At 38.5% G+C, this 16,377-nt stretch overlaps 1 non-coding gene across 1 annotated transcript; it reads right to left on the bottom strand.

Annotated features, from left to right (window-relative positions):
- Positions 1-3,305: 3,305 nt before the first annotated feature.
- LOC131219646 (small nucleolar RNA R71) lies at positions 3,306-3,412 on the bottom strand. The gene has a single exon (XR_009158293.1). It is a non-coding gene; the product is annotated as a small nucleolar RNA R71 (small nucleolar RNA).
- Positions 3,413-16,377: the final 12,965 nt, after the last annotated feature.

Raw genomic sequence — 16,377 nt, 5'->3', positions numbered from 1 at the left:
AAATTTTAAATCTAAGAGAGAAGAATCTGAGACTTCATACAGGGATGCCAATGTTGCCACGTCAGATGAAACGAGTGGATGTGATGGTGATGTCTTGACTGTGTTTACAATCAGTCACCCATATAATGAATGTAGGGGTGAGTGAATTCTAGACATAGGGGCATCCTTCTCATGACTCCTCTTTGGAGTTGGTTCGCCAGCTACAGGGAGTGTGATGGTGGACATGTGTTTATGGGCAATGACATTACCTGTAATGTTATGGCTGTTAGTATGGTGCGTATCAAGATGTTTGATGGGGTGAAGCGTACCTGATTAATGTGAGGCACGTTCCTTATTTGAAGAAGAATTTGATTTCTCTTGGTGTACTTGAGGCAAAAGGATGCAAGTTCAAGAGTATTGATGGTGCCTTTAAAGTATCTAAAGAGGCACGTGTTATCATGAAAGCGCAACGACTCAGCAATCTTTACAAGTTGATCGGGAGCACTTCAAAGGGTGAAGATGCAGTGGCCATAGCGGATTTCACCTCTGCACGTGTGTGGCCTGTTGGGCATGATTGCATGAGCAGGCAGGGCAGGAAGGATTTGATACACAGACAAAGATACATAGCAGGTGGAGCAGCCACCTGTGAGAAGAATCACATGGCATAATCACAGGATATCAGCGAGGTACATGGACGACTCCAATATCGTAAGGGATTCATCTTCTATTCAGACGACCCTAGGTGAGCCAGGTGCTGAGAAGTGGAAGGTGACTATGAGCAATGTGATGGACTCGTTGTACCAGATCGACACATGGGAGCTGGTGGAGCTTCCAGTGGGCCTAGAAGCGGTTGAATGTAGGTGGATCTTCAGGAGGATATAATATAGATAGAAAGCGAGGTTAGTGGTGAAGGGTTATACTAAGAGAGAAGGGATTGACTTCTCAGAGATATTCGTGCCGACGGTATAGCAGGTGTCTATTAGATCTATGATTAGCACTGGTTGGTCAATGTGATCTCGAGATGGAAGGATGGATATGGAGTTTTCACTTCTACAAAGGAAATTGGAAGGGTAGATCTACATGAAGAAACCAGATCGGTTTAAAGTTTAAAGGGGCTGAGAAAAAAGTTTGTAAGAGGTCGTGGTTCGATCTGTCACCTAGGCAGTGGTTTGATTCCTTCATGGTGAGTCAGGAATTTATGACATGTACGCACGACCACCGGACTCGCTCAACCGGCCAAAGGTTTCTTGACTTAAACTCTAGCATGTAAAACTTCTAAATCTTTGTGTTGCTCGACTAGTCGAGAGACTTGACCGGCCGAGGGTGTCCTACGATTGGTCGAAGATGGCCCACGACCAATCGAGGGTTAAAATTTTTGCACCGTGTAAGTTTGAGACGGTTTCCAAAAATTTCCACTCGATGCAAAAGTTTAAGACCTAAAACTATAAATAGCGGTCCCTACCACATCCTTAGGCATCATCTAGGGTTTGGGGAGTGAGCAAAGGAGTGGAGAAGCCGTCACCAAGAGTTTTTTCTTCCTTAGTTGTTTTTGTGCTTTTCTTAAGATATTTTAGTTCAATCATGTCTATGATTGGCTAAACCTCTTAGCTAGGGCTAAGAGGTGAAGCTTGTAGCGTGATGGGATGTCTCTAATGCTTTGATTAATGTTTATATTGAACTCGCTTTAATTCTAGTTTGATTATAAGGAATACTTTCAGTTTTTAATGGTTTGTTGTGACTCAAATTACAATAGATCTGCGATAGCTTTGAGTATGTTCTTTTCATGTATTAAGATTATGAAATTAGGAAATCTCGTTGTTCTCCATCGTCCCTTGGGCATGGTTGGATGATGGAATCATCCCTAACTTTCACAATTCTCCCAGATTGTTATGGGATTGGTAAATCATGTTGGTTGTCTTGTCTCCTGGGCATGTATTTGTAATGGAATCATTTCTAGTTCTCACACCTCTCATCCATTGAGAATTAGGTCAAAGGAAGTTCAGATTTGGTTTTACTAAGATATCTTCCAATTGCATAAGATGGGACTCTGAGTCCAGTTGTGTCTTTAAATCAAGCATAGATCTCTCTGATCTCTACAAGTGGATCTTTGGAATCCCTAGTTACCACCTTTAAATTTTTTAGTTCTGATTATTTAATTCACCATCACCCTCTCAATTATTTCAGATTTAGGTTTTCATCTTCTTCTAGTTCTATTTCTAGTTACTTTCAGAATACGCACGAGATTAGTCCCTATGGATTCGACCTCGACCTCACCTAGATTATTACTACATCGCGACCCTACACTTGGGGTTGTGAACAAGTTTTTGGCGCCCTTGTTGTGGATTAGCGGTTGCATTTTTTTGAGATTAATTAGTTTTGAAATTAGGTTAAGATTAGGGTTTTTCTATTTTTAGGATTAGTTTTGTTTTCTTTTTTTAGAAACTATCTAATTCTAGGATTATTTTTTATTTTTTAGAAACTGACTGACTTTCTATTTCTAGGTTTAGAAACTTTCCTAATTTGATTTTAAAAACTTCTTTTTTCTCTTTTTAGAAACTTTCTATTTACTATTTTTAGAAACTTTCCTTTTTAGAAACTAACTCATCTTTCTATTTTATTTTTAGAAACTTTCTAATTTTAGGATTTTTATTTTTAGAAACTGACTTGTTTTGTTTTGTTTTATAGGTTCTTAATTTAGGAACTTCTAATTTGGTAACTTCTTTCTAATTTCCTCTCTCTTTCTATTTCTAGATCTCTATTTTTCTTCTTTCTTTTAGGTTTAGGTTAGAGTTTGAAATTGAGGGCTGAGAGTGTTTTATGCCCAAGTGGGTCCATGGCAACACTCAATGTCTTTTGAGTGAAGGAGGATTGGTTGAGGGGTTATCTATCCATCACAGGATTAGACGTCACTTGAGATCCTCAGAGTTAATTGAGGTTATGGCTGCCAATCAACCGGGAAGACAACCCCAACCTAGGGTTAAGGAAGTCCAGGATGAGAATGAGGTGCATCAAGCACCCCCACCTCGTACTTTGTAAGATTATTTACAACCGACGGGGGTGAGTACACTCTCGTGCATGGTTTTTCTAGAAAATACGGGATATATGGACATTAAGCCAGGGGTGATCCAACTCCTTCCAAAATTTCATGGACTTGAATCTAAAAGTCGATATTTGCAGTTGAAAGAGTTTGACGAGATTATAAATACTTTATATTTTCCTAACGTTTCTAAGGACAAGGTCAGACTGAAACTCTTTTCCTTTTCTTTGAAAGGGAAAGCTAAGATGTGGTTGCATTCAGTATGTCCCCAATCGATTAGCACATGAACACCCTTAGAAAGTCAATCATGAACTTTGCCCAAAATGAGGATGAAACATTCTTCCAATGTTGGGAGCGGTTCAAGGATCATGTCAGTTCATGCCCACAACATGGTTTTGAAATGTGGTGTATTACACACTTTTCTATGATGGATTGACATCTTCCATGCACCAATTGGTTGAGTACTCCGACCGAACCCTGTATCCTGCACAAGGGGAAGACAAAGGAGACCTGACTAGAGCCGGGGACACTCCGATGCCAAAGTCAGGCTAGGAATCTTGGTCTAAGTTGGGTAGAGTAGGCTTAGGGTGTGATATATTGCCTACTTGTTTCTGTCGTTATGTCATATATTTATACCTTTGGATTGAGGTGAACGTGCCCACCAATCTCGGCACGATCTCTGCCATCAAGCGAGAGCTACGCGTGCGCTGATGTTGGCCGTTACCCTAAGATTGTGCACCGGATGATTCTCTAGACATGCGTTACTAGAGTTAATCCTTTAGCATAATCTTCGGTCACGTTCTCATCCGGGCCGAGCCTTGCTCACGACCATCCGAGCTCACGAGCAAGCTGATCTTAGTCGAGGCCGAAAGGTCGGATGTGTAATGGCTTCTTCCGAGTTTCAGGTCGGTATCAAAGCTCTACAAAAGAACTTGGAATCGAGTCGGTTCGGATTACTACTATCAGTCTAAGGTTCTGCTTGTCGACTTCTCTAAGTCGACCTCCGTCAGGTTCGGCTCAGATTTTCCCATAACAATCACCATTATTTATTATTATTATTTTTTATATGCTTTACCTGAAATTTATATATATCTTATTTTTGGACTGAAATCGGTTACTCAAAATAGATGAATAATGTTTTTTTTATAAAAATCTTTCATTTTTGTTTTTGTTTTTTTACACACGAACACGCAACGCCACACATCGGTTACTCAAAATAGATGAATAATGTTAATAAATCACATACATCATTTTGAGGCCATGGAGCCTGTTTGTTATTGGCAATGTTACCATGTAATTGGCCTCCTTGAACTTTAGGAGGTGGGCCCACTACTTATGATTGATCATCTCTCTGTGGATGTTTCATAAGAATGGATTGAAGACTCGGACACTCTGACAAGTGTTGACTAGTGGCTTTTCTGAGGTGGGGTGAAGAGTTTTTTTCTTTTTCTTTTTTCACTTAAAACACATCCTCACACCCACTAATCTATCCAACCGTTTGGTTGGTCCCACCTTCCACATGTTTCTTATAGATAAAATTTGGTCAAATCAGCATGTGGACTTAATATTAGAAATGGATTGATGGTGAAAACTAATTTATCTAAAATTTTAAAAGTTGACATTTGATTTCCACACTATGGCCCATCCAAACAATGGATTAAGTTGGATTCTTATCTTAGGGCTTCTATATAGTGGTGTCATTCGATTAATGAATTGATCTCCATCCTATCAGACCATGTAAGCATGTGCAGTGTATACATGAGATTTATTGCCCACAAGCATGGTTTTAACAAAGCTTCTAACCACTAAATGGTGCTCTAGTTAAGAGCTTCTCAATACACGTCGTGGGGTTCAAATCTCTGTTGATAACAGATGTCTTAAATCTGTACTTTCACTGTTCGATGACATCGAAGCCGGTCGATGACATCGACTTTTTTCGGAATTTTTAGCCTTGCTCACTGGACATGTTTTGTCATTTGTCGATGACATCGAAGGTTTACGCAGATTCTGCGATTTTTGTTTACTATTCCGGTTCTACTTGTTTCTAAAGCTATATAAAGGGTTGTATATGGAACTATGAGGTATTTTAAGAGATTTCTAAGGCACTCTATGGTTTCTAAAAGGGTTATAGGGTTTCAAGGGGTGGAGAAAAGGTGAGGTTTGAGAATTGCTCAAGCTGGGTAAGTCCTCTATCTTTGTAATCTGAGCTTTCATAGTAGAATTTTCTGTCACTTTGTGTTGTGATTTTTTTCCGCAAGGGTTTTCCACGTTAAATCTCTATGTTTCTTGTGATTGCTTGGTGCTCTTGGATTGCTATCCTAGATCCATATTTGTGTGATTTTGCAACACAAATCCCAACAAGTGGTATCAGAGAAATCGGTGGGGCACAGATTTGAATCTACAAAATAAGCATCAATGGGAAACACCAAGTTTAATATTGAGAAGTACTCAGGAAAAAATGATTTTGAGTTATGGAAGATTAAGATGATTAGTCTATTAACTAAGTAAGGCGATGCTAAGGCTCTTGAGGAATGAAAATCGACTATGAATAATGAAGAATGGGAGACTAATCTTGATAGTAATGCTTTAGCCTCCATCCGTTTGTGACTTACGGATAAGGTTCTCTATAATGTTATGAGAGAGAAAACTATGGCTAAGTTATGGATAAAGTTAGAGGTGTTTATGCGAAAATATCCTCTAAAAATCGCCTACAATTGAAGTTACAGTGGTATAACTTTAGGATGGCAGAGGGTGGAGATTTGGAGGTCCACATCAACAACTTTAATAATTTAGTGTGCAAATTGCTGGATATGTAGGATGTGATCAAAGATGAGGAATAAACATGTATATTATTGAATTCTCTTCCGACATCATATGAGTCATTCAAGAACACGATGTGTATCGCAAATAAAACCCTGAGTGTCGACTCCATTATCTCAACTCTTCAAGGGAAGGCCATGAAAAAGTTTAACGACGACATGGGGACATCTTCCAATTATGAGGGGCAGAAATTCTAAACAAGGTATAAGATCTTCAAGCTCTAGATTCAAATCCAAGGACAAAGGCAAAGGAAAGTTAAAGTGTTGAAACTGTGGGATGGAAGGACACATGAAGAAGGATTGTGCAAATCCTAAATCGAAGAAAGAAGAATCTGAGGCTTCGCATAGGGAGGCCAACGCTGCCACATCAGATGGATCGAGTGGATGTGATGGTGATGTCTTGTCTATGTCTACGATCAGATGCACATACGATGATCGTAGGGGCGAGTGAATTCTAGACATAGGGGCATCCTTTGACATAACTCCTCATCGGAGTTGGATCGCTAGCTACAGAGAGTGTGATGGTGGATAGGGTCAAATCGTTAGCTATAACCAGATAGAGATAGCCCATGAAGATCAGAAAAAGACCACATTCACATATCCTTTTGGCACCTTTACTTACCAAAGGATGCCATTTGGACTGTGTAATGCACCTGCCACTTTTCGGCGATGTATGATGAGTATTTTTTCTAACACGGTGGGGCAATATCTAGAGGTCTTCATGGACGACTTCTCTGTCTTTGGTCTATCTTTCAGTGATTGCTTATAAAATCTAAAATGTGTGCTGAAAAGATGTGAAGAAAAGAATTTGGTACTCAATTGGAAGAAGTGTCACTTTATGGTTCATAAGAAAATTGTCCTTGAACATATCATCTCATCTAAAGGAATCAAGGTAGATAAGGTTAAAATTGATCTTATTTCTAACCTACATCCACCCAAGAATATACGAGACGTGCGATCCTTCTTATGACACGCCGGGTTTTACAAGAGATTCATAAAGGACTTTAGTCACCTATCTCATCATCTATATAGTCTACTTCAAAAGGATACACCATACAAGTAGACTGAGCAATGCTAGGAAGCTTTTACTAAGCTCAAGGGCATGTTAACCACTGTACCTATCATGCAACCACCCGGCTGGAGCCTTCCTTTTGAACTTATGTGCGACACGTCTGACTATGCTCTTGGGGTTATTTTAGGCCAGAGAAAAGAAAAGAAGTCCTATGTTATTCATTATGCAAGTAGAACTCTAAATCCTGCCCAAGTGAACTACTCTACTACGAAAAATGAACTCTTAGCTATAGTATTCGCTTTGGACAAATTTAGGTCCTACTTGATCGGATCCAAGATCGTCATTTACACAGATCATGCGACACTCAAGTATCTTCTTTCTAAGAATGATGCTAAGCCCCACCTGATATGATGGATCCTCCTACTCTAAGAATTTGATTTGGAAATAAAAGATAAAAAGGAAGTAGAAAACATAATGGCTAACCATCTTTCCTACCTTAATCTCTATAATTTCCTTGAGACGATACATATAAATGACATGTTCCCTGACGAACAATTGTTCAAAGTCTTCCATTCACCTTGGTATGCTGATATTGCTAATTATCTTGCCACAGGTTTCCCACCGACACATTGGATTGCGCAAGATAAGAAAAAAATTCTTCACTAAGGTTCATTAGTTCTTTTGGGATGATCCCTATTTATTTAAATATTGCTCAGATCAAATCTTTAGGAGATGTGTGCCAGATAATGAATACCAAAGTGTCATCTCTTTCTATCACTCTCAGGCCTGCGGTGGTCACTTTTCTGCTAAAAAGACCACGGCCAAGATTCTGCAGTGTGGCTTTTGATGACCCACTATGTTCAAGGACACTTATGAGTTTTGTAAAGCTTGTGAGCATTGTTTCATCCAAATATGATGCCCTTAAACCTCATTCTCATTATTGAGGCATTTGATTGTTGGGGCATCGATTTCATGGGACCATTCCCCTAATCCTTTGAGAATTTATACATTTTGCTAGCAGTAGACTATGTCATTAAACAGGTCAAAGCGATTTCATACCGGAACAATGACCATCAAACGATCATTAAATTCTTAAAAGAGAACATCCTTTCTCCTTTCGGAACACCTCGAGCCATCATTAGTGATGGGGGCTCACATTTTTGTAATAGGCCATTCGCGAACTTAATGAAGAAATATGACATCTCTCACAAAGTGAGCACTCCATACCACCCACAAACAAGTAGGAAAGCTGAGATTTCTAATAGAAAAATTAAACACATCTTGGAAAAGACAGTTAACCCTGACCATAAGGATTTGTCAATCTAATTGACCGATGTTTTATGAATTTACCGTACCACATTTAAGACCTTTATTAGAATTTCTCCTTTTAGACTTGTCTATGGGAAGGCTCGCCACTTGCCTGTGGAGATGGAACATAGAACCTACTAGGCAATTAAAATTTTAAATTTCAATCTAGACAACACTGGCTCGCTATGCAAACTTCAGTTGAATGAACTCGAAGAAATCTGGAATGATACATATGGGAACTTGAGAATTTATAAGGATAGAATGAAGGTGTTTCATGACTAACACATTTTTCGAAAATCATTCACACCAGGTCAGAAGGTCCTCTTGTATAATTCTCGATTACATATCTTTCCAGGTAAGCTTTGATCTCGTTGGATTGACTTTACCAATGACAATGATTTTAAAGTAATTGGACATTGATTAAAGCCATTTGTTGAGAAGTTTGATTCAGAGGACATGTCCATACCTCTGAATAATCATGTTTATCAGGATTGATCTCCTAGTCTGATGGAGGTGTAGTTAGGTTTACTGCTTTCTGCCATTTTATGATAGTTTGCTTTCTGCCGTTTTAGGATGGTTTGCTTCCGCTGTTTTAGGATAGTTTGTTTTTTGTTATTCACTCTTGTGCTAACCCACCTTCACACTGAGATCCATTGAAAAAAGCTTCAAATTTTCTTCATCAGGTACTATCTTTCCATCACTTCTTTTTCAATTACGTTGTCTCTTTTGCAAATCATGCTTGTTTCTTTTACATTGAGGATAATATAGATTTTAGGTTGGGGATGAGACATTAGGTAACCTAATCAGTATTTTTTCAGTTTTGAGCAAAATTTATGAAAATTTTAAAATTTTTTCAATATTTATCCGTTTGGAAAGCGATAAGTTGTGTATTTAAGACTGTTTTGAGTATGACAATAAGATAAATCAAAAATTTGAATTGTTGGAGTTGAAGCAACTAAGTAATTTATCACTTATGGTCCTTACATTCAATTGTTTAAGAGTAAATTCGAATATGATGTTATTCAAATTGTTTTATATGAATAGTACTAGATTTTCTGATTGTTAGTATGATGATCATTGAAAGATATTGAGAACTGAGTCTGAAGAATTTTATCCACCTTAAAAGAAGAAAAAGAACCAATTAAAAAAAATAGGAGATCAATAAAGAGGTCATAAAGAATGAAGAATGACAACGTCTTTGAGGGAATGAAAAATGTTTTTGAAAAGGATGTAATGTCTGAAAGAAAAAAAAAGGAAAAGATCAAAAGGTTGAATAAATATAACCGTCGATATAAAATTAAAAACTGAAAAAAGAAGGAAAATGGGATAAGTTCGGAATCAGTACTTGTGTTTTCAACCAATCTTGAAGTGATGACCATGATTAACATTATGAAAAGATAGTATTTTCATTGAGCACTTTGAAAATTTTGATATGTGAACTATACTCTGACCTAATGAATAAAGGACCTATTGATTTGATTGCTTATGTGATTCAACTCTAGGTTTTCAAAATCTCAATTTCTCTTCTTGAGTCTACTCATTCATACTTGATTACACAAAAGATCATCTTTTAAAAAAGGTTTGAACATTGCGCATTAAAGTTCATTTTTTGCATACTTTGCTTGGGACTAGCAAAGTACTGGTTGGGGATTGTGTTGAGGGTCAAATATTGCATATTGGACCCCATCTATTACTTGGTTCTATTAACTTGATAATGCTTAATATTCTATTTTAATCATGTTTGTATTGCAAGGTGAATTTAAGAGCTTGGATTGAAAAGGATGCTAAAAACATGGATTTAACGCTCAAGAATCACCAAAGGCAAGAATGGATATGACGAGACCAAGAATGAAGAATGCACATACTGAAGATCCAAGAAAATTAAGTCAAGAATGAAGAAAATTGGAGTTTTGAAGTGAAATTCAGCCATCTTCGACTAATCCTACCTCTGGCTCGACCAGTCTTGCGTACGCTCGATCAGTCCTAGCTTCGGCTTGACTAGTCCTGGCTACGCATGATCAGTCCTAGACTCTACTCAATTGGTCAAAGGTGTTTCGACTCGAACTCCAACGTGTAAAACTTTTAAATCTTCGTGTTGCTCGACTAGTCGAAGGAGACCTTCGACTTGTCGAGGACGTCCCACGATCGGTCGAGGATGGCCCACGACTAGTAGAGGGTTACGGATTTTTTTGCGCAGACTGCGTGAGTTTAAGACAGTTTTTGAAAATTTTTACTTAGTGCGAAAGTTTAGGACTTAAAACTATAAATAGGGGTCCCTAGGGCACTCCTAGGCATCTTCTAGGGTTTGGGGAGTGTAGCAAAAGTGTGGAGAAGCTGTTGCCAAGAGTTTTTCTTCCTTTTTCTTAGTTATTTTTATGCTTTTATTAAGAGATTCTAGTTTAATCATGTCTATAGTTGGCTAAACCTCTTAGTTAGGGCTAAGAGGTGAAGCTTGTAGCGTGATGAGATGTTTCTATTGGTTTGATTCATGTTTATATTGAACTCTCTTTGATTCTAGTTTGATTATAAGGAATACTTTCAGTTTTTTATGGTTTGTTGTGACCCAAATTACAATAGATCTGCGATAACTTTGAGTATGTTCTTTTCATGTTTTGAGATTGTGAAATTAAGAAATCCTGTTGTTCACCATCATCCCTTGGGCATAGTTGGATGATGGAATCCTCCCTAACTTTCACAATTCTTTTATATTGATTGTGGGATTGGTAAATCCTATTATTTGCCTTGTCTCTTAGGCATGGTTTTGTGATATGGAATCACTTCCAGTTCTCACACCTCTCATCCATTGAGAATTAAGTCAAAAGAAGTTCAGATTTGATTTTATTAAGATATCTTCCAATTGGATAAGATGAGACTGATTCCAGTTGTGCCCTTGAATCAAGCATAGATCTCCCTAATCTCTACAAGTGGATCCTTGAAAACCCTAGTTTCCCACCTTTGAATTTCTTAAGTTTTTCATTAAATTTCTCACAATTACTCTTCAAATATTCCAAATTTAGGTTTTCTTCTTCTTCTAGTTCTAGTTCTAGGTGCTTTCAGAAAACACACGAGATTTGTCCCTATGGATTCGACCTCGGTCTCACTGAGATTATTACTACATCGCAACCCTACACTTGGGGTTATGAATAGCTGGTGGCGTAGGGTTATACTCAGAGAGAAAGGATCGACTTCTCAAAGATATTCGTGCCAATGGTATAACAGGTGTCTATTAGATTAGTGTTGATGCTGGTTGCCCAATACGATCTCGAGCTGAAAGGATGGATGTGGATACTGCACTTCTGTCCAGAAAATTGGAAGTGTTGTTATTTATGAAGCAAACAGAGCGGTTTGAAATTTAAAGGGGTTGAGAAAAAAGTTTGTAAGAGGTCGTGGTATGACTTGTCGCAAAGGCAGTTGTATAAAATTTGATTCCTTCATGGTGAGTTAGGAATTGTATTGATGGCATGTAGATCACCAATCATGCACGTTTGAAATCAACGTACTAAAGACTTGGTTAAGTGGGACATTTGAGATGAAGGATCAGGTGTTGTAAAGATGGTTCTTGGTATTGACATTCACATAGACTGAAAGAGGAGCAGGATTTGGTAATCACAGGTAGAATACCTTGAGTAGGTATACGATGGACCAGGCAAAGCCAGTGAGTATTTCCTACGCGGTTCACTTCAAGTTTTCCTCAGGACATGTCCCAAAATATATAAGGAAAAACAGGATATGTCCTGTGAACCTTATTCGAATGCGGTTGGCAATATATGCCGTAGTCTATATTAGACCAGTTATTTCATAGGCAATCGGTGTTGTGAGAAAATACTCCATCAAGCAATATTAGGAGGCGGTGAGATGGTTACTTCAATACATTATAAGTACAGAAGACTACGTCTTATTTTTTTAGAAGACAGGAGCAAAGGTAGTTGGGCATGTGAAATTAGATTCGGCAGACATGCTCACCAAGATCATTCCTTCATAGAAGTTCAAGTTATGTGCAACTTCTCTGGGTTTGGTGATTGCGTAAAAGGAGGATAGAGTATGCACGAGAAGCGTTGGCGAAGTTATGATACGAGGTGGAGATAAGAGAAGAGGATAAGAAGCTACACATTTGAAGATTGAAGACATGATGGAGATTGTTGATAAAAATGTCTTAAATCTGTATCTTCATTATTCGATGACATCGACTTTTTTTGAGATTTTTAGCCCTGCTTGTTGGACATGTTTTGTCATTTGTCGATGGCATTGAAGCCAGTTCGATGTCATCGAAGGTTTACGCAGATTCGTTTGTGGAAACGTAAATTTTGTGTTTTTTGTTTTCTATTTAGTTCTACTTGTTTCTAAAGCTAAATAAAAGGTTGTATACGGAACTAGGAGGTATTCTAAGGGATTTCTAAGGCATTTTAAGGTTTCTAAGCGGGTTATAGGGTTTTAAGGGGTGGAGAGAATGTGAGGTTTGAGGATTGCTTAAGTCGGGTAAGTCCTCTATCTTTATAATATGAGCTTTCATTGTGAAATTTTCTGTCGCTTTGTGCCATGGTTTTTTCTCGCAAGGGTTTTCTACGTTAAATCTCTGTGTTTCTTGTGATTGCTTGGTGCTCTTGGATTGTTATCCTAGATCCATATCTGTGTGATTGCACAACACAAATCCCAACAATCTTCTCATCTAAATTTTAGTCAATGTTGGCACTATGACTTACTGTGTCACTGGTTTAAGTCAATATTATTAGATGTTTTGAAATGCAATAGAATAAAATAAGTTCTAAAAAGTCCACATCATAAGATTAATCATAATAGTCCTGTATTGATCATTCAATATTTATAAAAATCCAAAATTACATGAAACAATTCCAAACATGTGCATGTAGAAGTTGTTCAAATCACCATGCCGATCTTCTGAAGTAGGATCTCCCTAATTTATCTTAGAAGAATGAGAGGTGAAGAACGGACATATCAACCCTTTGTTAGGGGTAAAGGATTGACCAGAGCAATACATAAGTGAAACCCACATGCCCTAAGGCATGCACACATGTGAGGTGGGTACAATCCTTCTCTCTTCCTTTCTCTCTCTTTTTATTTATTTATTTTTAAAACAAACCGAGAAACTTTCATTGATAAACCAAGAGATATACATCACCCAGATTTCGGGAGACCCCAGGAGAAAAAGGACCAGGGGAACCTATCATATCGTTACACAACGGGCAAGCCAGAAAACGAAGAGCAAAACAGGGAATAGGGAAAGCTTAAGGACGCACGAGGAGCACCTTAAAGTTGCCTAACCGCACCTAATCTTGTCTTAACCAAAACAACCATACCTCGATCCGAGTTGGGAGATCTGCCATACGGTCAAAGTAGACGGTGGACTGTGAGTCGCTGCCAAGGCGGGCCAAGGAGTCTGTCGAGGCGTTCCTTCCTGAAAGATGTGGGCAAATTCGAAACGGCCTCTACTCCTCAAGGAGAAGATCCTTCTTATCCAATAGATCCACTTCTAGCCTAATATGACCGTTGAGGAAATTTACTAGCTATAAGGAGTCAGATTTGACAATGATCTGCTTGTAGCCCCTGGCTAGGCCCAATAAGAGGCCGTCATACACCACTTGGAGTTTTGCAAAAGAATTTGAAGCAATGCCATAGCCGGAGGCAAAGGCAAACAAGAACTGACCTCTCTCTTCCTTTCTCTCTCACACACACATGATCTCTCTCTAGTTCAATTATAAATGGCCCTTCAAGGGGTTTAAGTGTCTAGGTTTTCTTACTTTTTTGGGACTCCTCTTTCTTTAAGAAATGATTTATTTATGAGAAGAAGTCACGAGGAAGGATCACTTTTCTTTACTCTTCATTGATCAAATCTTGGAAAGGCTAGTTAGTCACTCTTAATATTGTTTCCTTGACGAGTATTCGGGCTACAATCAGATAAAGATAGCTCTTGAAGATCAAGAAAAGACCACATTCACATGTCCCTTAGGCACATTTGCTTATCGAAGGATGTCATTCGAATTATATAATGCCCTCGTCACTTTTTGGCGATGCATGATGAGTATTTTTTCTGACATGGTAGGGAAATATTTAGAGGTCTTCATGGATGATTTCTTGGTCTTTAGTCCATCCTTCAACGAATGTTTAAAAATTTTAAAAAATGTGCTGAAGCGAGGCACTTGGTACTAAATTAGGAGAAGTGCCACTTCATGGTTCGTAAGGGAATTGTCATTGGACATATCATCTCGTCCAAAGGAATTGAGGTAGATAAGGTTAAAATTGATCTTATCTCTAACCTACATCCACCCAAGAACATACAAGACGTGCGATCCTTCTTAGGACACGCCGGTTTTTATAGGAGATTCATAAAGGACTTTAGTCACCTTTCTCATCCTTTATGCAATCTACTTCAAAAGGATGCACCATACGAGTGGACTGAGTAATGCCAAGAAGCTTTTACTAAACTCATGGGCATGTTAACTACTGCACCTATCATGCGGCCACCCAACTAGAGTCTTCTTTTTGAAATTATGTGTGATGCGTCTAACTATACTATTGGGGCGGTGTTAAGCTAGAGAAAAGAAAAGAAGTCCTATGTTATTCATTATACAAGTAGAACTCTAAATCCTGCCCAAGTGAATTACTCTACTACAGAAAAGGAACTCTTCGCTGTGGTATTCACTTTGGACAAATTCAGATCCTACTTGATTGGATCTAAGATCATCATCTATCATGATCATGAAGCACTCAAGTACCTTCTTTCTAAGAATAATGCTAAGCCCCGCCTAATAAGATGGATCCTCCTACTCCAAGAATTTGATTTGAAAATAAAAAATAAAAAGGGAGTAGAAAATGTAGTAGCTGACCATCTTTTGAGACTTGACCTCCCTGATTCCCTTGAGACGACACCTATAAATGACATATTCCCTGACGAACAACTGTTTAAAGTCTCCCACTTACCTTGGTTTGCTGATATTGTTAATTATTTTGCCACATGTTTCACGCCAACACATTGGACTACGAAAGATAAGAAGAAATTCTTCATCGAGATACGTAAATTCTTCTAAGATGATCCGTATTTATTTAAATATTGCCCAAACCAGATTCTAAGGAGATGCATGCCAGATAATGAACATTAAAGTGTCATCTCTTTCTATCACTCTCAAGCCTGTGGTGGTCACTTTTCTGCTAAAAAGACCACGACCAAAATTCTGTAGTGCGGCTTTTACTGGCCCACTATGTTCAAGGGCAATCATGAGTTTTGCAAAGCTTGTGAGCATTGTCAGAAATTGGGAGCATTGTCCCATTGAAACATGATGCCTTTGAACCCCATTTTGATCATTGAAGCATTTAATTGTTGGGGCATTGATATAATGGGACTATTCCCCCAATCTTTCAGAAATTTAGATATTTTGTTCGCCGTAGACTATGTCACTGAATGGGTCATAGCGATTCCGTGCCGGAACAATGACCATCAAACGGTCATTAAATTCTTAAAAGAGAACATCCTTTCCCGGTTCGGAATGCCTCGAGCCATCATTAGTGATGGGGGCTCACATTTTTATAATAGGTCATTCGCGAACTTAATGAAGAAATATGGCATCTCTCACAAGGTAAGCACTCCATATCACCCACAAACTAGTGGGCAAGCTGAGATTTCCAATAGGGAGATTAGACACATTTTGGAGAAAGCGGTTAACCCTGATCGAAAGGATTGGTCAATCTGATTGAGCGATGCCTTATGGGCTTATCATGTCGCATTTAAGACCCCTATTGGAATGTGTCCCTTTATACTTGTCTATGGGAAGGCTTGCCACTTGCCTATGGAGTTGGAACATAGAGCCTATTGGGCGATCAAAGATTTGAATTTCAATCTGGACAACGCTTGCTCGCTACGCTAACTTCAGTTGAATGAACTCAAAGAAATCCGGAATGATGCGTACGAGAACTTGAGAATTTACAAGGATAGGATGAAGGTGTTTCATGACCAAAACATTCTTTGGAAATCATTCACACAAAGTAAGAAAGTTCTCTTATATAATTCTCGGTTACGTCTCTTTCCGGGTAAACTCCGATCTCGTTGGACTAACCCTTTCACTGTTACTAATGTTTATCCTCATGGGGCTATCGAGATTCGGGATCCAAACAATGACAATGATTTTAAAGTAAATGGACATCGATTAAAGCCATTTGTTGAGAAATTTGATTCAGAGGACATATCCATACCTCTGAATGATCCTGTTTAT

The sequence above is a fragment of the Magnolia sinica genome, chromosome 11 (assembly GCF_029962835.1).
Source record: "Magnolia sinica isolate HGM2019 chromosome 11, MsV1, whole genome shotgun sequence".
NCBI lineage: Eukaryota > Viridiplantae > Streptophyta > Magnoliopsida > Magnoliales > Magnoliaceae > Magnolia > Magnolia sinica.
Note: the sequence above shows the minus strand (reverse complement) of the source record. Positions and strands in the feature narration are given on the sequence as shown.